The sequence below is a fragment of the Callospermophilus lateralis genome, unplaced genomic scaffold, assembly GCF_048772815.1.
Source record: "Callospermophilus lateralis isolate mCalLat2 unplaced genomic scaffold, mCalLat2.hap1 Scaffold_167, whole genome shotgun sequence".
Taxonomy (NCBI): Eukaryota; Metazoa; Chordata; class Mammalia; order Rodentia; family Sciuridae; genus Callospermophilus; species Callospermophilus lateralis.
In genome coordinates, this window is record NW_027512751.1 from 233920 (window position 1) to 258884 (window position 24965).

General features: G+C 32.7%; 1 pseudogene; it reads left to right on the forward strand.

Annotated features, from left to right (window-relative positions):
• The first annotated feature begins 589 nt into the window (after nt 1–589).
• Nucleotides 590–19967, forward strand: LOC143387723 (zinc finger and BTB domain-containing protein 41-like; annotated as a pseudogene).
• Nucleotides 19968–24965: the final 4998 nt, after the last annotated feature.

Sequence of the window (24965 nt, forward strand, 5' to 3'; positions counted from 1 at the left end):
TTTAATGTTCTATTTCTCATGAACTAAGACAGAGTGTGTACTACCAAAATGCAAGAATAATCTCACAAAGGTGAAGACAAGGGCTAGAGGAAAACAAAGTTCTAACATAGGAGACAAGCAAAGGGCATTGACAGGAGGATAGTACATGAAAATACCAAAATGTCAGATATGTGACATATGCAATGTGTAGTCCATATTGGTATTAGTGTGGTCTAAGACTTGTTGAGGGTTGTCATTGGTTAGATTACTTGCTAGCATTTTTATCTTTTAACTAGGAGAACAGAATACTAGAGGAGGTCTGGTTTCTTGCCTCTATTCACTCTCTTTAGAACTTCTGTATGCTAATGTTAATTAAGGATATTTAATTTCTTCCACAGAAATGTTATTTTGGGGCTATCCTCAGAATAAAACAACAACAAAAAGGGAATAATTATTTCTGAGGAGGGAGTAAAAAATGAGATTAAGGAGAAGCTTTAAGTCTTAATCTGCACATGTACTTAATGCTATTTTATACACTCTTCAGGATGTGAAAGTTTCATAGTCTAAAGCAGTGAGAAATGTCATTTTCTTAAAACAATAGATGGATATGATGGAGGTATAGTAAAATCATTATAGTACATTATATAAAATCATTTATAGATAGAAAAAATATAGACTATTGTTTGGGCATAAATTAATTTTTCTACTAATAGTATTTCTGTAAAAATAAAAAGTAAGCCAAAAGAAAAACAAAGATAATTCTATCTTTTTACTATAACTACTTAGAAGGTAGGGGTCTGATTATTTGGGGGGGGGGTATTTTAATCAGTGCTGGAACTGTTACTTGTCAAGTGTTGGAGGTCCTTGTAGAAGTGCACCATCTGCTGGTGGAGCTTGACTTCCATTTCATATTAAGCCTTTTAATGAGACTGAAATTAAAAAACAAACTACTATTGACAGCTAAAAGCCTGCAAGTCTCACTTGCTTTTCATTTCCTTTCCTCTTGTAAATAACATGTCCATGTTTACTTAGCACATTAGTATGTGGGAAAATTCTGAATGTTAGAATTTCAGGGACTGCTGCTTGTGGTTTACTTGGAGTTGTAATGGTTACACACTAGCCCATCCAGGTCAGTGGAACTGGAAGACTTAGGAAGAGGAAAAATTATATCCTTTATATAGGTTCCTTTTATACATCACCACCTGAAAGTCAGTAACACCTGTATTGTTTTCTTTGCCTTAAAACATCTAACAAGTAATGAGCACACATTTGGAAGGAAAAACTCATAAACTGAATTCCTTAAATATTTTCAACCTTCTGTACTAAAATCCACATAAGTTTTACCCAATTCAATAGTGATAATTGAGCATTTTTTACTTACACTTCTTCAAAGTGTGCTTAAGTTATACGGTTAAATCTGTAAGCAACCAATAACAAAGAATGCCACAATCAGTGTTTTTAATTTATTTTTAATGAGAAAGACATAACAAGCATATTTGTATACTGCTGTTCAGTAGAGAGTAAAAATATTGTAGGAAAAAGAATTGCTATAATATCTCTGGCTTTGTATACTATTCTATTAATCTTTCTGGAAATTTGTAGTATATACTTGGGTATATAATAAAACTTTAAATTTATGTATTTTTAGCACAGAACTACTTTGAAAGAACATTTGAGAATCCATAGTGGAGAAAAGCCTCATCTTTGTAGTATTTGTGGACAAAGTTTTCGTCATGGAAGCTCATACAGGTAAGTAAAGCTATTTTTCCCTATGTGAGGTAAGATACAATTACATCTCCATTTTATTTATTTCTTATAATGTTTTTTGTTGAATATTTCTAAACATATGTAAAATTGTATAAAAAGCTTTCTGTTCTCTACAATTTTTAATATTTATTTGCATTTTAAAGGATTTATAAAGAATATTATTAAATGTTTCCTCATTGCCAAATTTACTAAAGGTTTTACTAAGTTATTATTTTAATATTTATTTATTTTTCCTTGAATGAGAATTTATTTGGAACCTATTTGTTTCAAATTTGGTGTTGTTTGTTTGTTTGTTTGTTTTTGCTTATGTTTTTGTTTGCAGTACTAAGGATCCAATCCAGGGCTTTGAGCATGCTAGGCAAATGCTATATCATTGAGTTACGTTCCCAGCTCTATTTCTTCATTCTTAATTATACAAGAATATCTTTAGTATAAAAACATGGCAAGTTTAAAACTCTAGAATTCTCAATTTTATGAATGAATCTCTGACCACATTTGAAGTTTATGAAAATGTTTTTCTAGATATATAACTGATTTTTGGAAATGCTTGTATCATTTTAATTTTATAAATGGTTTCTAGAATTTTAGTCGTAAGGCTTTAGTGTTTACACTTTCATTTATCATTTTTCTCTTAAATTTAGACAGATATTTTTTCCTTTAGATCCAGTCCAGTTAGATTACTTATTTTAGTTATGGTAGAATCAACACTTATTTTGGCAACTTGAATGAGAGAGCTCTTCATTTTATTAGGATATATATATATGTATATGTATATGTATATACATACATATATATATATATATATATATATATATATATAATGTGTATATATATGTGTATACTGTATATGTGACAAAAGATAAGAGTGTGTGTGTCTATATATATACACACACATTGTATGTATATATAATAGATTGTAGGGATAGAAGGATTCAAGTTAAATCAATTTTAATAATCAAAACCTTTATAATCTGTGTTTGAATGACTATAAAAGGAGTTCCATTTTCCTCAACTAGTGCAAAGAGTGGTAAAGTGTAATTTTCATAATGTTGAGTTTTTTTATAATACAATAAATTCTGAACTATCAATTTATAAGTGGTATCACTTGTCTTCTGGAATAGTACTAATCTTCAGTTATTTGCTGTGTTATTTGCTATTATTATTATCATGTGTTTAGTCACTTGTACAGTTATTCCATTTGTCTGATTCTATTCCTGTAATATTCCTCCTTTCGATGTTTCTAAGACTTGGCCAGTCAGATAACAACCCCAGATATTTGGTAGATTCATGAAATAGACTTAAGATCTAACATGCTGGGAAGAAATATTATCCAAAAGTGGTTTAAGCATGTGCAAATGTTAAAATGCTTTTTTGGAAGTGGTGAATAGAACCCTGGGGCCAATGAACAGAAGACTGAGAAAGGCTCTGAAAGTCACAGATAAAAGACAAATAGTACCTGAAGGAGGTTGGTTAGACAGCCCATTTTTCATTATGTATTCATTTTCAAGTATTTGTCATCTGTTTCAGTGGTCTGCACTTTTTTTTTTCTTTATAGGCTTCACTTACGAGTCATCATGATGACAAAAGATATGAGTGTGATGAATGTGGATAAACATTTATTCGTCATGACCACCTTACAAAGCACAAAAAAATACATTCAGGTAGGCTATATTTTGTTTTCTATTTTCAGAATTTTTTAATACCTAAAAAGAACATCATAATACATCATGTTTACATTAGCTGTAGTTTTAATAATTAGTTGTATATTGATTACTCCTTTTTAATGCTGATTCTAAAAGCCTTTCTGAAAGAAGTATCTAAAAGAGAAGTAATTTTATGACATTCCCTGAAATTTTAATCATATATTTGGTCACCCTTTGTAACTACAAAGTATAGTTTAAAATTTAATTTTAAACAAATTCTCAAAAAATTTGAATTTGCATAACATGGTGATATGTGGAATTATTGCTATTGTCACATCCCTAATGGAAGAAACTGTGATAATATTTCCCACTTTGATTGTATTTGAGCAATAGTTAACAAAATTTTGGTGTTTTAAAGGAAAATGATTGTAATTGTTTATGTTATACTAAATTTTGAAAGCATCTTTGGAAAAGAGTATTTTAATAATCCTGATCAATTTCAGATCTTTATACTGTATTTATAATTTTTACATTCTGGGGATTTCTTTCATATTTTCCTCTTAGATTGATGTTCAGGAAGTTCTAAGAGAGTCAAATATGTGAACACAATAATGGGAAAGAGCCATCTCTAAGAGTATAGTAGAACAGGTGATTATTCTAATAAGCATAATTTAAAATATAAAGTATACAACAAATAGTAGTTATTTTCTTAAATCATATCAGTGAGGCAGATTGCAGTTATTTTCAATTTTTTGTAATTTTTAGTTTTTTATAGTTTTTTACTATTGGGGATTGAACCAGGGCACTTGACCACAGAGCTGCATCCCCAGCCTTTTTTTGTAGTTTTATTTATAAACAGGTTCTTGCTGAGTTGCTTTTGCTAAGGCTGGCTTTGAACTCAAGATCCTCCTGCCTCATCTTCCCTAGCCGCTGGATTACAGATGTGCGCTACCACACCCAGCTGAGATAGTGATTTTTAAAGACCAAGTATTTGTAGCTAAATGTAAAAATAGGAAATCACCTAGGATTTTTCATTACATTTGCATTTTGGCTCATTGCAAAAGTAAGAAATCCCACAGATGAAAATCTTTCAAAAGCAAAGTACAGGGGCTGGAGATGTGGCTGAAGCGGTAGCGCGCTCGCCTGGCATGCGTGTGGCCCGGGTTCGATCCTCAGCACCACATACAGACAAAGATGTTGTGTCCGCCAAATACTAAAAAATAAATATTAAAATTCTCTCTCTCTCTCCCTCTTTCTCACTCTCTCTCACTCTTTCTTTAAAAAAAAAGCAAAGTACAAAGATCTGAAAATGTTCAGGTCCTTTTTATAAATAGTAAGACAGCCTCTTTTCAATGTAATGTATGTTCATTTGAGGTGTTCACATCTAGACATATATAACTATATAAACAACTAAAAAATATCCTGGGTTTTAAAGTAATTTCATTTATTTTGCTCTTTTACATTGAAAGGTAAGATTTGAAATCTACAGCAGAAGGCTATTAATTTCTTTTCCAAGTGGATAAAGGATTTACATTGGTGAAATTAAATATAGATTCCCTTAGGAAAGATGTTTAAGAAAGTAATATAAAGGAAATAGCCCAGAATAATAGGTGGTTTTACTTTCTTGGTTTATTTCCTAACATGTGATCTTATTGTTTGGTCATTTATTTATGGGGGGGGGGGGACAAACTGAAATGTATACTATAATCAAAGTATTTGGAACTTTATTTTTAGGTGAAAAGGCTCATCAATGTGAAGAATGTGGAAAATGTTTTGGTCATAGGGATCATCTCACTGTTCATTACAAAAGTGTGCACCTTGGTGAGAAAGCGTGGCAAAAGTGAGTGAAAAAGTAAAATTTTTCATAATTACTACATAGGCTGAGTCTTGATTGAGGAAGAGTTAGAGCTTTTTGTTTAATTAGGGATAGGTTAATCAGCTGTTTTTTTTCTAGTTTATCATAGCTTCTTTATAGATCTTAAAGAATTGAGCAAGGCATATTTTTTCCTACTTATTTTCACTGAATTGAAGGAGTAAGAGGGGGTAGACATAGACTTTGACTTAAATAATACTCTTGCAAATATCTTAGTCCTCACAATTAAATTTTACATTTGAGATTATTTAACTCAAAAATACTCTTAGGCACTATAGTATGCTGCTCACTAAGTCAACTTTTGGGTGATTTATAGTTTTATGTCTATGATAAAAATGAGGGGCAAGTATTTCATTCCTTGAAATTTATTTGATTTATAAGTGCAAATATCAAATATTTATTAAGAAGTGAAATGATGGGAGCATTGTCAACTTTTTGATGAATGTGAATTTTGAGATTGCTGCAGTTTCTAATCAGCCTCAGTATTTGTTTCTTTAATGTTTTAATTTACATAAAGTGAAATTTTCTCTTTTTAGAGAATAGTTCTGTAAGTCATATAATCACTACCATCAGAATACAGACTATTTCCATAACCTCAGAATTTATACCCTTTGTACTCAGTTGCTCTTCCCTTTAGCCCACTATTGATCTGTTTTTGTCCTATTAATTTTTTCTTGTATATTTAAATAGCTGATATTAAAACGTGATTTAAAATAGTTGAAAATCTAAAGGCTTCTTTTTATGGATTTTTGAATATAACTGGAGGAATAAGAACCAGCAACAAGCTCCATACTTAAAAGTATTCATGTTTCTGTAGAGTTCTATGCTTTATTCATTTGATAATTATATGTACAGTTATAAAATTAGGACTTATTTTCATTATTAGTATAAATTACATTGAAAAATGCAAACATTTTTATTTTCTTAAATATAAAGCAACCTTTCATCAATGTGATGTTTGTAAGAAAATTTTTAAAGGAAAATCAAGTCTGGAAATGCATTTTCGGACACATTCATGTAAGACTTAATGGGTACTTCATATATACTTTGGTGAGGTTATTCAGGAGTAAAATATGCCTATATTTGTTCTTGGTTAAATCATTTTCCTCTTTAAGATGTCTACTCATTATTTTGGAGTTTATGTGAATTAGCAATATTGTGGTCTTCTAGTCTGTATTCTAAAAGCTTCAGTACTTTTGAATATCATTATTTAGAATTTGGAAAATTATTCTCCTATGTGGCTTATTCTCATCCATACATGTTTTGCTTATGTAATCCTCAGAGTAGTGATTATATATTTACCTCAACAGTTGTCTTGTTGAAACAGTAATACATTAGTTAAAATTGCCATAAACTGATAGAAATCTGGGATTAGATTTTAGCCTTGGTTCATATTTTTAAGTTCAAGGTAAATTGTCTTTATAAGATCTTTGTGCTGTAGTGTAGCATATAAAGTGTACAAATCTTAATGGACAGATCATTGAGTTTTTATAATTAATATGTCAATGTAGCCACCCCTCAGATCAACATGTAGAATACTGCCAGGACCCCAGAGGCATCTTCCCTGTCCCCTCCTTGCAGAGATAATGACTATGTTGACTTATATCAATAAAAATCAGTTGTGTCTGTTTGACCCTCATATAAATGGAATTACATAATAAGAACATTTTTTTTCAAGATCTGGCTTTCACTCAAAAGTATGTCTGTGAGATACTTTTATGAGAGGTTTATTTTTATTCTCATATTAATATACCCTACTTTATTTTGTCCATTCTACTGTGAAGGAAGCATTGCTTAGTTCTTTGAACAGTCTTGTCCATATTTTTGCATAAACATGCAAAAAAATTAATTTTTCTGGTATTATACCTGACCCTGCAATTCCTGGCAACAAGGATAGACATTACTAAACAGGTTTTTAAGACAATCATGTCCATTTGTACTACCACTAGCAGTGTAAGAATTCTAGTTGCTCCACATTTTCACCAATGTTTCATATTTTGTGTTAGTTCACCTGATGGATATGTAGCACTAATTGAAAGTAGCCTGTATTTGCATTTTTGTGATGAGTAGTGATATTCAAACCTCCCCATATTTTATATGCTTGCTGGCCATTTGGGCATCCACTATTATAATTAATTCTTCTCATTTTCTTAAATCTTTTTTTAAATTCATTTGTAAGAGTTCTATATTAGTTGTTTTAGCCTGTTGCTGATTGTGTATATTGTAGATATCTTGTTCTACTCTATGACTTATCTTTTCACTTTAGTAATGGTATCTTTCTTCTTTTGAAAAAAAATTTTTTTCAGTTGTCTATAGACTTTTATTTTTTTTATTTATTTTTATTGGTGCTGAGGATCGAACCCAGTGCCTCATACCTGCCAAGCAACCACTCTACCACTGAGCTACAGACCCATCCCTGGTAATGGTATCTTTCAATGAACAAAGATTCTGAATTTTAAAGACATCATGTATCTTTTCAAAATTTTTTATATTTATGTTCTTTTCTATTTTAAGAAACTTTTTTTATAATATGACTTATTTATTTTTTTAATTATATATGACAGTGGAATGCATTACAATTCTTATTACATATATAGAGCACAATTTTTTCATATTTCTGGTTGTATACAAAGCATATTCACACCAATTCGTGTCTTTATAATGTACTTTAAAAAAAATTTTTTTAATTTTTATTTTTCCCTTAGTTGTTGATAGATCTTTATTTTCTTTATTTATATATGGTGCTGAGAATCGAACCCAGTGCCTCACACATACAAGGCAAGTGCGCTACCACTGAGCCATAGTCCCAGCCCTATACTTATACTTTTGATAATAATGATCATCACATTCCACCATCATTTATAACCCCGTACACCCTCTCTTCCCCTGCAACCCCTCTCCCTATCTAGAGTTCGTCCGTTTCTCCCATGTTCCCTCTCCCTATCCCACTATTAGTCAACCTCCTTATAGCAAAGAAAACATCGGCTTTTGCTTTTGGAGATTGGCTAACTTCACTTAGCATTATCTTCTTTAACCTAAAACATTTACCTGCAAATGCCATGATTTTATTCTCTTTTATTGCTAAGTAATATTCTATCATGTATATATGCCACATTTTTTTTATCCATTAATCTATTGAAGGGCATCTAGGTTTGTTCCATAGTTTAGCTATTGTGAATTATGCTGCTATAAACATTGATGTGGCTGTGTCCCTGTAGTATGCCGTTTTAAGTTCTTTTGTACAGACTGAAGAGAGGGATAGCTGGGTTAAATGGTGGTTCCATTCTTAATTTTCCAAGAAATCTCTGTACTGCTTTCCATATTGGCTGCACCAATTTACAGTCCCACCAGCAGTGTACGAATGTACCTTTTTCCCCACATCCTAGCCAACACTTATTGGTGTTTGTTTTCATAAAAGCTACCATTCTGACTGGAGTGAGATAAAATCTTAGAGTGGTTTTGACTTGCATTTCTCTAGTTGCTAGTGATGATGAACATTTTTTTCATATATTTGTTGGTTGATTGTATATCATCTTCTGAGGAAGTATCTCTTCAGGTCCTTGGCCCATTTATTGATTGGATTATTTGGGGTTTTTTTTGGTAGTTAGCTTTTTGAGTTCTTTATATACCTAGAGATTAGTGCTGTATCTGATGCGTGAAGGGTAAAGATTTGCTACCAAGATGTAGGCTCTCTAATCACCTCACAGATTGTTTCTTTTGCTGAGAAGAAACTTTTTAGTTTGAGTCCACCCCATTTATTGATTCTAGATTTTAATTATTTTAAAAGAAGTGTCACAGGAGTCTTATTAAAGAAGTTGGGACCTAAGCTCACATGATGGAGATTAGGGCCTACTTTTTCTTCTTTTAGACACAGGGTCTCTGGTTTTATTCCTAAGTCCTTGATCCATTTTGAGTTGAGTTTCATGCATGGTAAGAGATAGGGGTTTAATTTCATTTGGTGCATATGGATTTCCAGTTTTCCCAGCACCATTTGTTGAAGAGGCTACCTTTTCCCCAGTGCATATTTTTGGCAACTTTGTCTAATATAAGATAATTGTACTTTTGTGGGTTAGTCTCTATGTTCTGTACCATTGGTCTACCAGTCTGTTTTGGTGCCAATACCATGTTGTTTTTGTTACTATTGCTCTGTAGTGTAGTTTAAGGTCTGGTATAGTGATGCCACCTGCTTCACTCTTCTTGCTAAAGATTGCTTTAGCTATTCTGGATCTCTTATTTTTCCAGATGAATTTCATGATTGCTTTTTTATTTCTATGAGGAATGTCATTGGGATTTTGATCGGAATTGCATTAAATCTGTATATTGCTTTTTGAAGTATGGTCATTTTGATAATATTAATTTTGCCTATCCAAGAGTAAGGTAGATCTTTCCATCTTCGAAGGTCTTCTTTGACTTCTTTCTTTAGGGTTCTATAGTTTTTATTGTATAGATCTTTCATCTCTTTCATTAAGTTGATTCCCAAGTATTTTATTCTTTTTGAGGCTATTGTACATTGGGTAGTTTTCTACATTTCCATTTTTGAGGATTTATCACTGATATACAGAAATGCCTTTGATTTATGGGTTTTGATTTTATATCCTGCTACTTTGCTGAATTCATTTACTAGTTTTAGAAGTTTTCTGGTGGAACTTTTAGGGTCTTCTAGTTATAGAATCATATCATCAGCAAATAGTGCCAATTTGAGAACTTTTCCTATGTGTTATCTCTTTAATTTCTTTCACTAATTGCTCTTGGCCAGTGTTTCAAGAACTATGTTAAATAGAAGTGGTGAAAGAGAGCATCCCTGTGTTGTTCCAGTTTTTAGAGGGAATGCCTTCAATTTTTCTCCATTTCAAATGATATTTGCCTGGGGTTTAACAAAGATAACCTTTATGATGTTGAGATATGTTCCTGTTATCCCTAATTTTTCTAGTGTTTTGAACATAAAGGGGTACTGCATTTCATCAAATGCTTTTTATGCATCTATTGAGATGATCTTATAATTCTTTTCTTTAAGTCTATTGATGTGATGAATTAAATTTATTGATTTCCGTATGTTGAACCAACCTTGCATCCCTGGGATGAATCTCACTTGATTGTGGTGCATGATCTTTTTGATATGTTTTTATATTCGATTTGACAGAATTTTATTGAGAATTTTTACATCTATGTTCATTAGAGATATTGATCTGAAGTTTTCTTTCTTTGATGTGTCTTTGCCTGGTTTTGGAATCAGGATGATATTTGCCTCATAGAATGAGTTTGGAAGTGCTCTCTCTTTTTCTATTTCCTGAAATAAATTGAAGAGTATTGGTATTAGTTCTTCTTTAAAGATCTTGTAGAACTCGGCTGTGTATCCATCCAGCCCTGGGTTTTTCTTGGTTTTTTAGACTTTTGATGGCATCTGCTATTTTGTCACTTGAAATTGATTATCCTGATTCAATTTAGGCAAATTATGTGACTCCAGAAATTTGTAGATGCCTTCGATATTTTCTATTTTATTGGAGTACAAGTTTTCAAAATAATTTCTAATTATCTTCTGTATTTCTGTATTGTCTGTTGTGATATTTTCTTTTTCATCACATATGTTAGTGATTTAGTTTTCTCCTTCTCTTTGTTAGCATGGCTGAGGGTCTATCAATTTTATTTATTTTTTCGAAGAACCAACTTTTTGTTCTGTCAATTTTTTCAATCGTTTCTTTTGTTTCAATTTCATTGATTTCAACTCTGATTTTAATTATTTCCTGTCTTTTGCTGCTTTTGGTGTTGATTTGTTCTTTTTTTCTTAGGGCTTTGAGATGTAATGTTAAGTCATTTATTCATTGACTTTTTCTTCTTTTAAAAAGAGGAATGAACTCCATGCAATGAACTTTTCTCTTAGAACTGCTTTCATCATGTCCCAGAGATTTCAATATGTTGTATCTGTATTGTCATTCACCTCTGAAATTTTTTTAAATCTCCTCCTTGATGTCTTCTGCAACCCATTGTTCATTCAGTAGCATATTATTTAGTCTCCAGGTGTTGGAGTGGCTTTTATTTCTTATTTTATCATTGATTTCTAATTTCATTCCATTATGATCTGATAGAATGCAGGGTAGTATCTCTACTTTTTTATATTTGCTAAGAGTTGCTTTGTGGCATAGTATGTGATCTATTTTAGAGAAGGATCCATGTGCTGCTGAGAAGAAAGTGTATTCACTCGTTTGAAGAATGAAATATTCTATATATGTCAGTTAAATCTAAGTTATTGGTTGTATTATTGAATTCTGTAGTTTCTTTGTTCAACTTTTGTTTGGAAGATTTATCTAATGATGAAAGAGGTGTGTTAAAGTCACCAAAATTATTGTGTTGTGGTCTATTTGACTCTTGAACTTGAGAAGAATTTGTTTGATGAATGTAGATGCTCCATTTTTTGGGGCATATATATTTATAATTGTTAAGTCTTGTTGGTGTATGGTTCCCTTGAGCAGTATGTAGTGTTCTTCTTTATCCTTTTTGATTGACTTTAGTTTGAAGTCTACTTTATTTGATATGAGGATGGAAATCCCTGATTGCTTCTGCAGTCCATGTGAGTTGTATGTTTTTTCCAAACCTTTCACTTTCAGTCTGTGGATGTCTTTTTCTATGAGGTGAATCTCTTGGAGCTAGCATATTGTTGTTGTTGTTGTTGGTTTTTTTAATCCAATCTGCTCGTCTATGTGTTTTGATTGGTGAGTTTAGGCCATTAACATTCAGGGTTATTATTTAGACATGATTTGTATTCCCAGCCATTTTTATTTGTTTTTGTCATTTAACTTTACTAGGTTTCTCTTGTGATTAGATTTTCCTTTAGTGTAATCCTTCCCTCTGCTGATTTTCATCATTGTTTTTCATTTCCTCTTCTTGGAATATTTTGCTGAGGATGTTCTAGAGTACAGGCTTTCTAGTTGTAAATTCTTTTAACTTTTGTTTATCACAAAATGTTTTCATTTCATCATCAAATCTAAAGCTTAGTTTTGCTGGATATAAGATTCTTGGTTGGCATTCATTTTCTTTCAGAGCTTGGTATATGTTGTTCCATGATCTCCTGGCTTTGAGGGTCTGGGTTGAAAAATCTGCTGAGATATGAATTGGTCTCCCCCTATATGTGATCTGATTCCTCTCTCTTACAGCTTTTAAGATTCTATCCTTATTCTGTATGCTAGGCATTTTCATTATAATGTGCCTTGGTGTAGATCTGTTTTAATTTTGTACATTTGGTGTCCTGTAAGCCTCTTCTATTTGGTTTTCCAGTTCATTCTTCATCCTTGGGAAATTTTCTGATATTATCTCAGAGAGATTGTGCATTCCTTTGATTTGAAACTCTGTGCCTTCCTCTATCCCAGTAACTCTGAGTTTTGGTTTTTTGATGCTATCCCATAATTCTTAAGATATTCTGTTCATGGTTTCTAACTATCTTCACTGTGAGGTCAACTTTATTTTCCAGGTTATATACTTTGTCTTCATTATCTGACGTTCTTTTTTCCAAGTGATGTAGTCTGTTGGTTATGCTTTCTAACTTTTTTATTTGATTTATTGTATCCTTCATTTTAAGGATTTCTGATTGGTTTTCTTTCAGAGTCTCTATCTCTCTTTGGAAGTAATCTTTTGCTTCCTATATTTGCTCTCTTATTCATTGTTTGAGTAATCAATTTTTGCATATATTTGCTCATTTAGGTCATTCTTTAGTTCACAGATCATTTTAATTATGAACCTTCTGAACTCCTTCTCTGACATTTCATCAACTTTCCTGTCCACGGGTTCTGTTTATTATAGTGTCCTGGTTTTTTGGGGGCACTTTTCTTTCCTGTTTTTTCATGTTGTCTATGTGTCTTCCTTTCTTGCAGTGTGGATCTGAGATATTACACTTTCTTTCCTGTATTCTTATAGTACCCATGCAGATTGTCTGTACCTCACTTGATGTTGTGCTTCCAGACCCTGTTGGTGTCCCTTATTGAATGCTACTGCATCCTGGATCTGGGTCCTGTGTAAGCTGGTGTGGGTGGATCTGGGCCTCTGGGCTTGACCTCCCTTGGTAGTCTGCTGTTTGGGAGGGACAGTCCTGTGGCGGGCGTGGCTGCAGGAGGGGTGGACCAGGCCTACTGAGAGCCTGGGTCCCCTGCGGGCTGGTGTGGGAGGTCTGGGGTGGATCTCTGCTCCTGCAGTAGTCTGCTGGTTTGAAAGCTTTAAAGAAACAAACTTCTTTAATTCAGATAATGAAGACAAACTGACCCCAGGTAATCGAAACTTTGGATGTCACTTTCTTAGAAGCTTTATTGTAACCTTCATATTTAGATCTACGCATCTTGAATTTTTGTTGTTATTAAGGAGGGATGAATATTCCCATTTTGGCATATAGTTATCTAGATGTGCTACCACTGTATACTGAAAGACTATTCTCACTGCGTGTTGTTGATACATTTGTTTTAAATTAAGTGATCACATGTGTGGTTTGTCAATTCTATTATGTTCTATTGAACTATCTGTATAGACTTTTAAAGTTTAGTAATGTGATGTTATGTTTAGTTTTGTATGTCAAACCTTACGTTTCTGGAATAAACACAGATTGATTCACGTTCTATTACTCTGTTAATGATATATTACCCTGTTCCTCCATCATGTTGTATTCATGATATAACATTCTGTTCCTGATGTATTACCCTGTATAGCTGAATTCAGTTTGTTTACTTGCTTTTATTTCTCTCCTCCTTTTCTTTCTTTTCTTTTTTTCTTTCTCCCTTTTTCTCTATGTTCATGAGACATACTACCTATATTTTTTTCCTTGTAATGTCCCTTTCAGGCTTTGTTATAATGAGACTGGTAAAAAAAAATGACATGGGAAATAATACATCTTTCTTGAAGTACGTAGTTTGTGTAAAATTGGCACCATACTCTCAATATTTAGAAGAATTCAGTGGTAAATCCCTCTGAGTTTATTTATTTTATTTAGAGAAAGGTTTTAATTTTTTGCAGTGTTGGGGATCAAATCCAACGTCCTCTGTGTGCTAGTCAAACACTTTACCACTGAGCTATGTCCCCAGTCTAATTAAAGATTCTTTAATAGTTATAGAGCTGTCAGATACTCAGTGTCTCTTTTGACTTTAAGATATTTGTATAATCTAAAATACCAAATCTTTTGGAAGAATTCAGGGTATTTTATTTATCTCTTTAATGATTATAGGATCTTTGGTTATAACCATTTTTTCATTCCCATTATTGGTAAAGTATTTTTTTACTCTGTCTTTTAAAGCTCTACATAATGAATTGATTCATTGCATTCTTCAAGTTTTGTATTCCATATTTTCACTATAATGCCATTAAAATATTTTCTAATATTTTGATTTTTTTCTCTTTAGATTTGATCATATATTTTTCCTTTACTGTCCATTCCTTCTTGCATTATCTTTGGCATCTATAATTATTTTCCTTCTGCATGAGAAACACCATATTCTCTTAGCTTTTATTTAACTAAAATGTTTTTATTTTTACCTTAAGGAGGATAGTTTTTCTGGCTATAAAGTGACATTAGCATTTATTTTCTTATAGCACTTTAAATATGTCATCTCTCTTCTTCAAGCTTCTTTGACTTTTTTGAAATTTTTACTGTTATTTTTATTGTTGATCACTTGAAAGAAATGTTTCCCAGTTGGTTTTGCTTTTACAGATTCTTCTTTATCTTTGGTTTTCAATAGTTTTGCTCTTGTATTAATCAGCTTTTTTTGTTGATGTGACCAAAAGACCTGATGAGAACAATTAGAGAAAGCACAGTTTATTTGACTCATACTTTTAAATTTCTCAGTCCATAGATGACCAACTCTATAGCACGGGGCCTGAGATGAGGCAGTACATTATGGTGGAAGAGTAGGGCAGTGGAAGTCAGCTCAGAACATGGCAACAAGGAAGCAGAGGGAACTCTGTTCACCAGGGACAAAATACATACCCAAAGGCATGCCTCCAGTGACTTACCTCCTTCAGCCACACCCTCCCTGCCATTCATGTGGATAAATGTACTGATTAGGTTAAGGCTCTCATAACCCAATTCTTGTACTTTATTGCTTTGTCTCACACATGAGCTTTTTGGGAAAACCTTGTGTTTAAACCATAACAACTGTAGTATGACTTCATGTGTTTTTTGTTGTACTTTGTTGCTTATATTTTGTGAAGCTTGTGGAACTTACTGCATCTACAACTTGCTGTCTCTTTTTTTAGGAAGGTTCTCAGTCACATTCTCTTTAAATATAGCTTTATTATATACTCTGGGAATTCAAGTATTCATATGTTAGACCATTTCACTTTGTCATATATCATTGTCATGCTATTTTTTTATCCTATATCTCTTTATACGTTTATCTGGATATTTTCTATTGATACAGCTTTCGTGGTAGTAATAATTTCTTCTATGGCATCCAATTTGCTGTTAAATCTACCTATCAAATTGTTATCTTCAATTGTTTAATTTTTCTAACTTTCCTTTCTACACATTCCAATTCCTTGGTGAAATTTTTTTTTTTTGTATCTTCATGAACATATTAACCATATTGATTTTGATGTCTTAGCCTTATAAATATAGCTCTTTGAAATTTTTGGTAAATCTGTCACCATGTTTTCTTCTCTTGCCATTTGATCACCTGTTCCTGTTTCTGGCATGCCTGGTAATTTTGTATTGAACTTTGGATTTTGTAATTAAAAATTATAGACGCTCTTGAAGATGTGTTTTTTCACTGATTTAATATTCTTCTCACCAGCAGATGGAGCATGAAATGACCTTGCTTTATTTCTTTTTTTATTTCTGGTCTGTCTTCTAGTTCATCATATTTTGGGGTCTTTACTGAAGGAATGGTATCTTTTCTCACTTTGAAGAGTCCTGAATTCTAATCTGTCTCAGCACCCCTTGGGACTGCTGAAGAAACTCAGTCCTTTAGCCCCTCAGCCCCTGGTCTCCAGCTGTCTCACTCAGGAAATGTTCATCTTTGGAATTGGCAGATATTTTGATTCATTTTTCTATTCTTCTTCTTCTTCCTCCCTGCCCTGCCCAGGCTTCTGAACCCTCAAGTTCTTGATAGTCCAAAGCTCCAACTTTTGTCTTCTTATTCCAGTAAGATTTCCTCAAGCCCTAGGCTGCAATTTGACCTCATTTTCCCATAAACTGAATCTGAAAGCGCACTGAAGAGAGAAGAAAGCACCTCCATACTTCCTGTGTCTCTAGAACCTTGGGCCCATGGGTTCTGGCTGACTTGGTTGTGCTTCATTTGGTACCTTTAAAGAGTAGGCTTTTTGTGCTATGTTTTGATTTGTTTTGTTTTTTGAGCTTTTGTCTTCCCCTCACTCCAGCAAGAAACATGGTATGATATAAACTATCAAGTCTGAAATAAATGCCCCTCATTACATTTTAAGTACTAAATTTTAATCTAAAGATAGTTGATCCTGTGGGTTGCATTTTTAAATTCTAAAGGCTCATATGTGTTAGAATTATAACTGAGAAGTAGTTGGCATTTATTTGAGTATTGTTTTATTTTTTCTGGTGTGAATAGATTCCTTTCTATAGGTCCTGAAAAGTACCTTTCTTTGGTTGCTTATGTCTCTCATTTATGTTCCTCAGAGGCATAAAACTTGGTTTAATTGCTGTTAAATAGATAATTTTACTGTAGAAAATCTCACTATAAAATATTTTTTTATTCTATATTTCTCCTTTCATCAAGTTCATGTACTTATTTTTTGGCTTTTGCTACTTGTGTATCTTCATACAACCCAGATATATTTCATACATTTCATAACATCAACATCTCCTTTATGGATTTTGTCTTTTTATAAGCCCAAATTTATTTATTTTTCTATTGAAAATGACATCTGTTTAAAATGATAATAGATATCTCAAAGGATATGCCTATCAGGTTCCAGTTTTCTAAAAGTATTGTTGTACACTAGAACTAATTGGCTCTTTAAGTTAAAGAAAAGAAGGAAGGAAGGAAGAAAATATTTGTATTTATAAAAGCATTTTCATGAAGACACTCATAGAAGCCATTATGCCTAGTAAAATGCCAAAGGAAAACACTTAAAACTCACGTTTTTATCTTTAAAAATCAAATCTATGCTTTTTGGTGGTGTGTGTTATGCTGCTGTATTAGTGTTTTTATTTTCAAGGACAATCATAGAATGCTCCTTGCATGTCATATATTGATGTCAGGGATTTGTAGAAAGAACTTATAATTCTTACATCTTAACAGTATAAGCTTTTTTTTTCTTTTTCACTCTCAAAGCAGTATGAATTTTGTCATTGTCTCTAATTCTAGGCATTCAACTGTAAAATCAAATGTCAGAGACAGCGCATCCTATATATAGTTAAAAAGTACTTCCTTTTCAGAAATGTTACTTCTTTATATAGTGTATTACTTCATGTCTCACTTTCGTTCTAATAACATTGGTAATGCTGTTAGTCTAGAACCAAGTAGAAATCTAATGGTAGCAGGTTCCCAGCATCCCCATCTGTATAAATTTTGTCAGTGGTTTGTCAGTGGTGTAATGGGCTGCAAAATATTAAACAATAATACCTAAGGAGTAATCATTTGAAATAGTTTCTCAGCTCCAAGATAGTTCTCTCTTTAATTTTCTACAAGAATAGATTATGTTTTAAATGGAGAGCTGAAGGAGATAAGGATAAAAAAACCCGTATAAGGGCTGGGATTGTGGCTCAGCGGTAGAATGCATGCAAGGCCCTGGGTTCGATCCTCTGCACCACATAAAAATAAATAAACAAAATAAAGGTATTGTATCCAACTACTTCTAAATATATATCTCCCATGTAACAGTAGATATGTAATCTCATTTGTAATAGTAGATATGTAATCTCATTTGCTTTTGTATATTGCAATATTATCATGCCTGTATTTATTTTCTATTGATGGTGTAATAAATTACCACAAATTTAGCAGCCTAAACAATATGTATTTATGAATTTGTAGTTCATTGGGCTAAGATCTAGGTGTTGGTAGGGTTGTATTTTTTTCTGAGGCCTCTTAGGAAAAATGTATTTATCAATTCCTGAGGTTCTTGGCAAAATAGAATTCTTGGAGTTACAGGGCTAGAACCAAAGTTCTAATTTTCTTGTTGGTGGCAAGCTAAGAGCCTTTTACAACTTTTAGTGTCCTGGGTCCTGCCGGGTTCCCTTCTTACATTTTCAAAGCCAGTAATTTGGGGCTGAGTTCTCTTGTCACTTGTCTCTCACCCATTATTCTTCAGTTAGCAGACAGTTCTTAAGACTCTTTCAGTTATATTGGACTCACCTCCATAATCCAATAAATCTGTCCATTTTAGATCCTAAACTTGATCATATCTGCAAAGTTCCATTTACTGTGTGATATAATGTATTCACAGCTTCTGTGGATTAGAATGTGTACCTCTTTGAGGGACCGTTATTCTGCCTATCACACTGGCTAACCTAGAAATTTTTAATGCCTTATATAAAAAAGCAAATTAATCTATAGTGTGAGATCCTTGACTCAGGAATTGAAAACTGATCTAGCCTTCTAATTCTTTCCCATCAACTTTTCTTATTTAGACCTTGGGCTAGAGATGATTATGACTACTTCTCATTCTGATCCAAAGAAAAAGGTTGATCAGATTTTCTGTTATGATTTTTATCTTCCTTGGATAGAAGAAAATAAGTTTAACGAAACTTTTGGAGGCTATAGTGGGAATAAAGTGAGAAATGATAATCAGTGCTGAGCAGTGTTATTTCAGTTTCCCATTTAGGTGGTATTATTATTTCATGTTACAGATGAGGAAACTAGGCTTAGTAGAAGTTGTTAGCTTGCTTAAGGTTTGGCTAGTAAGTTGTGTAGCCACAACTCAAGCCCATATCTTTCTGATATTTAACTAATTGTTTTCATCACTTTACTATACCATCCCTTTTTGTGATAGCATTTAATTTAATATGATTGTTCTTATTAAGGTCTTACAAGTATGCAGATGGAAACCTTGCAATTTAAATTATCATTTTATCAATTGGGTACACTTTACAATTAATTTTATTTTTTTCATACAGGTGAAAAACCATACAAGTGTCAAACTTGCAATCAATCTTTTAGAATTAAAAAAACCTTAACAAAACACCTGGTTATTCATTCTGATGCCCGACCTTTCAACTGTCAGCATTGTAATGCAACATTTAAGTGGAAAGACAAGTTGAAATACCATATTGACCACGTTCATGAGATAAAATCTCCTGATGATCCTCTCAGTACTTCTGAGGAAAAACTTGTGTCTTTGCTGGTAGAGTACTCATCTGATGATAAAATCTTTCAAACAGAAACAAAACAATATATGGACCAGCCCAAAGTTTATCAACCAGAAGCCAAGACTATGTTACAGAATATATCTGCTGAAGTGTGTATTCCAGTAACATTGGTTCCAGTTCAGATGCCTGATACTCCGAGTGACCTGGTACTACCACACTCCCACCATCTTCTCATGAGATTCTGTCACCACAGCCACAGTCAACTGATTATCCACATGCAGCTGATTTAGCTTTCCTGGAAAAATATACTCTTACTCCTCAACCTGCAAATATAGTTCATCCAGTCCGACCTGAACAAATGCAAGATCCTAGAGAACAGTCTTACCTTGGAACACTACTAGGCCTTGATAACACTACTGCTGTTCAGAATATTTCTACTAATGAGCATCATTCATGAGTAAACATTCCACAGACTTTATGATGGTTATGTGCTAAATGGTAGCTAAAACCTGGTGGCTTTTAAGCTAGTAGGGCTGCTATTTTTTCATTTTTTGTAGTTTCTCAAGTCCTCAGAACAGTTTCAGATCAAGAAAACAGTGTATCTCTGTTGACTGAATACATGAATATTTGGACATAATTTGGCATAATATTTGAAGTAAACATTTTTGTGATTTTTTTAATGGTTAGTGCTAATTTTTAATAGGTTCTTGAACTTTTCAGAATTAGCTACTGACATTATGGGGATTTTTTTTAATCATCAGTGGAGAGTTTTATTCTTTAGCCTTATATCTTTTCTTCTTTCCCTATTTTACAAACAAGTTAAGAACCATGTAGCCCTTAAGAAAGAGTGTAGAAGTATACTGATAATTTCTTATCCTAACTTATTTTATCTACATTTTTAATTGAAATTAAGAATTTGAATATATAAGAAAGTCTTGGGTATATTTGTGATGTCTGGCCATCTATTCATAACTTCAGGTATAATAATGCTTCAGACTTTTGACATACTCAAAGCCAGAAGCTAATTTATATAAGATTAGCATGTTAAAAGAAATGTTGGATTGAAATGATAATCCAGCTATTCAGGGTTTGCCTTTACTTGAGTTATTATGAATAATAAATGCAAACATTGATCTATGCATTAAATTATACAAGTTAAAAATGTGTTAGATGAAAAATATGATAGCCTTAACTAGATATCTCCAAGGTAAGTTAACCTTTTGAACTTTTTTTGTCATTTATTTCGGGAACATTAACAATATGTCATAGCATATATCTTCATCTCATTAATGAAGGAGCAGTTATGACTAATTAGTGACACAATTGAATGCACTACTTTTGAGTTTCATTTACTTTGACAGATTGAAAGTGGGATAAAGAACCTGCTTACTTCATGTATAATCGTTAGAAAAGATGCCAAACAAATTCTAAAATTTGCACCTACTTTACTTTAATTGAATGAAGCTACTACTTGTTTACAGATTCACATACAATCCAGATCTTTATTTTTGCTTTCATAATTAGTGGAATGTTTATAATTATCCTTGATTCTTATTTTTTTTTATGAGACACAAGTTGAGGACTTGGAGAAAAGAAATAGCAGTTAACAATGAAAGCTCACTGATTGAATTTGAGGAAAAACATTGAAATTATAGAATATCTTTAAAGATATGCACTTTCCATATTTTCAAGTAAATTTAAACTTACACTAGGATAATGTTTCCTAGTAGGATTGCTTGAGGATTAGACTGGACAGGGTTGATTTATTATTGATTTGTCATTTATCTGTAAACTACTAGAAAATAGCAGTTCTCAAAGTTTTCCATTTTAATTTTGTTTACACTCCCAATTGTTTTAAGCACTTTTTTGTGTGTAAACTGTAAAGTCTGGCCTGGACCTTGTGAATAAGAATATCACAAATAAAATAATGAACTTTTAGTGAATAAAATTTAACCAGTTAGTAACGGAAGAAACTGATGAAGCACTTAAGAAATGAAGGTACTTTATAGGAAAATTTGGAAATTGGGAAAACCTCATTGATTTGGGCAAACTGAATGTATGTAAGCTTTTGCATTGGGCACAAAAAGCATAAAATGAAGCCTACTCTTTTCAGTTTACCTTTCTATAACCCTGTAATCCATTTTATTTTATAACTATCATTAAAAGTTTGACTTAAGTTTAGCCTTATTGAGAATTGTTATTTTATAAACATAATTTATTGTTTTAAGTTAATTTTTTAGCAGATAGCAATTAGCACTTAGTCTGTAAATTGAATACTGAGATTAAGTATTAACTGTTTGTGTTTATATGTATAACAATAAAAACAGACAAAAATACTCTGGGAATAGTATACTGACAAACCAATTATAAGTAAGCATACTCAGTTTTCTTAAGTTTAATTGAATGTTGTTTTTAGTGAACACTATCAAATGCTAAATAATCTTATTTTTTAAACTACATTATCAAAATAATTTTTGCCTTAGAAATTTTGGGGGGGTTAAGTTGTTATATATATATATAAACCCACCTATTTTTTGCAGCCTAAAATACCATTTGAGATTAGGATTTGTTCCTCATATCAGCAAGACATAACCAGTAACTATAAGGTAATAGTTTTTGCATGCTTTTGAGTAATTTAGACATTCATTGCTGAGAAAAGAGGAGTAGCAAAAGTAGGGTTTTAAATTGGTGCTTTAGTGAGTGATTTTCTTTTAAGTGATGATAGGTCATGAAATAATTACAAATGTTCTGTGAAACTTAAAGTGTCCAAACATGTTTGCAGAGTGACCATAAAATATTAGTTAAGGGCTAATAAATAATTAAACATCATTCATTGCTTTTCACTCTGTAATTGTTAACAAATTCAATACAGTTGAACTGGTATGTTTATAAGCCTGAATTTTCTTCTTACCATATCATTCTAATATAATTGATGAAAAGTCAGATTTTAAGCATTAGCTCTTTGACAGTGTCAATTTATACCATCTTTTCTTGACTATTTTGTGCCTTTTCAAAATGTTGTACTTGCTTAGTTGATTCTGCTAGCTAGATTGTACTGGTTAATAAATGATTTTGTTTTGTTTTGAGTTTCTTGTTTGTTATGGGTCTTATGTTTGTGTTGCCTGCTGGTTAGGCAACAACTTGTTTAGGTTGTTTTATGTTTATGTAGGAAAATTGGCACTAAGCGCTAGTGTGAACATTTGTTTTTATGATTTACATGTCATTTTAAAAATCTGTATTGTAGCCTATATAGTTAACTGTGAAGTCACTCCTGGGCCTGTCTTTAAATGCTTATTAGAAGAGTCTAACAAATAAAATGAATAGTGTGTCTGTCTCTCTCTCTATCTTTTTGGATAATCATAACCACGCAGTTACCATAACCACACTGTTCTGCACTGAGTGACTTCTTATTTTAATTTGCCTAAATCTGAACAAGAGGCGATGGTTTGAGATAAGATTCCCATTAGAAGCAGCAATATCCCAACCAATATATAACTTGAGTTGATGAACTCAGGAAAAATCAGGATTTTTAAAGTCATATTTGGATATTCTAAGACTTAGTACCAAATTTTAAATGAAAATAAAATGTATTCTTTTTGATTACTGCCTAGCAAATTATACCAAACCTAGTGGCTTAAAACAACAGACATTTATTGCCTCACAGTTCTGAGAGTCAGGAATCTAGATGAGGCTTAGCTGAGTGATTTTGGCTCAGAGTCTTTAATGAAGTTGAAGGCAAACTGTTAATCAGGGTTGCACTCTTAACAGAATAGCTATACTTCCAAGCTCACTCATGTGGCCATTGGCTTAAGTTCCTCACTATGTGGCCTTGCCATAGGGCTGCTTAATGAAATGGCAGCTGACTCCAGCCCCCACACCCAACTCTTCACACACACCCTATCAGAAAGCAATCCAAAAAAGAGAGAGTATACCTAGGATTTAAGCTCAGTCTTTTCCTAACCTAATCTTGGAAATGATATTGCGTCACTTCTGCAGTACATTGTGAGTCACTAGTTCTAGTCCACATGCATGGGACACAAACTTTTCCTCTTGAAGTAAGGAGTAGAAAGGAACTTTTGAGATTTTGAAAACCATCACAGATTCATTGGTTATAGATGCAGCTCTCTATAAATCCTTGGATAATGGCAGTTAGTACCACCATGTATATTCAGAGAGAAAAAATATTGCCCCTACCATACAAGGTTTAGTGTAACAACATGCCATAGGAAATTGCCTGGTGCCACTGGAAAATGAAGTTATTTGGGGGAAGTTAGCATTGATCTTTGTTAGGTTGGGCACTCAACAGTGGCCTTTCACATAAGCGTTAGTAAGGGTAGACCATGTGTGAAGTTATTCTTGGTCTCTGCCCATGCTACTATGGCCACAGGGTAAGTGGGTTAGATGAATAAGCAAATGGATTCCTTCCTTAGGAAAGATTCTGACATCTACAGGACAAGGTTATTGTTTTTACCTGGTTCTTAATCTCCTTGCCTGCCATGGATGTTTTATGATAGGCATTTACATGCAACTTAATTTTAACATCCTGTACTTATTTTGGCAGGCCTTTTTACATGCTTCTCTTCAGATTGTCTTGACACCAATTTTCCATATTGATTTTTCTAAAACTTTGTCCAGTTAACAAACCCATTAGCTATTACCCAGGAATCTGCATAAATCCTTAGACTGTCTTCCTTATGAAGTAGACTACTAAAACATTCTCAAAGAGTATATTTCATCCATACCTAAAGGGAAGCTATGATATAGCTTTGTTCTCATCCGATCAACCCTAGAGATCTCTCCATACACCAGAGTTTTTACTTTCTTCATAAAATCTTTATGAAATCTCCAATTTTACCTAGGCATAGTTTGAGAGGCAGAAAAGTAGTAGAAGATATACATTATAGAAATCTTCAGTCACTTGTTTGCATAGCTTGTGTGTTTTTAAGGCCTGTGTAGATCTGAGTGGGTATGTGTCATTTTTGCTTGATAATGGAATGTTGCTTGTTAAATCGATTTTAGGTCAGCAAACTTCTTTGTAAAAGACTAGAAGCTAAATATTTTTGGTCATGCAGGCCATATGATTTCTGTCACGACTATTCTGCCAGTGTAGTGTAGAAGAGTTATATACAATATGTAAATTAAGTGGCATGACTGTGTTCCAATAAACCTATTACAAGAGAACAATGGGCCAGACTTGGGCCTCAGGACTTAGTTCGCTGATCCTGTGCTAGGTGATAGTTGGCAATAGGCAGTTTGGATCACAAAATTCCTTTTATCCTATGAGTACATATTCAGTCTCTATCATAATCTAGTAGCAAAACTAAGATCTGTTTTTCAAATAGCAGATGTTTGCAGAGAAGGCATAACCTTATTGGCAAACCTAAAATTTTGTGCCATGATACATCTATGGAAATTTCCCAGAGCTTCTATTCCATATCCATGATTGTTATGGATT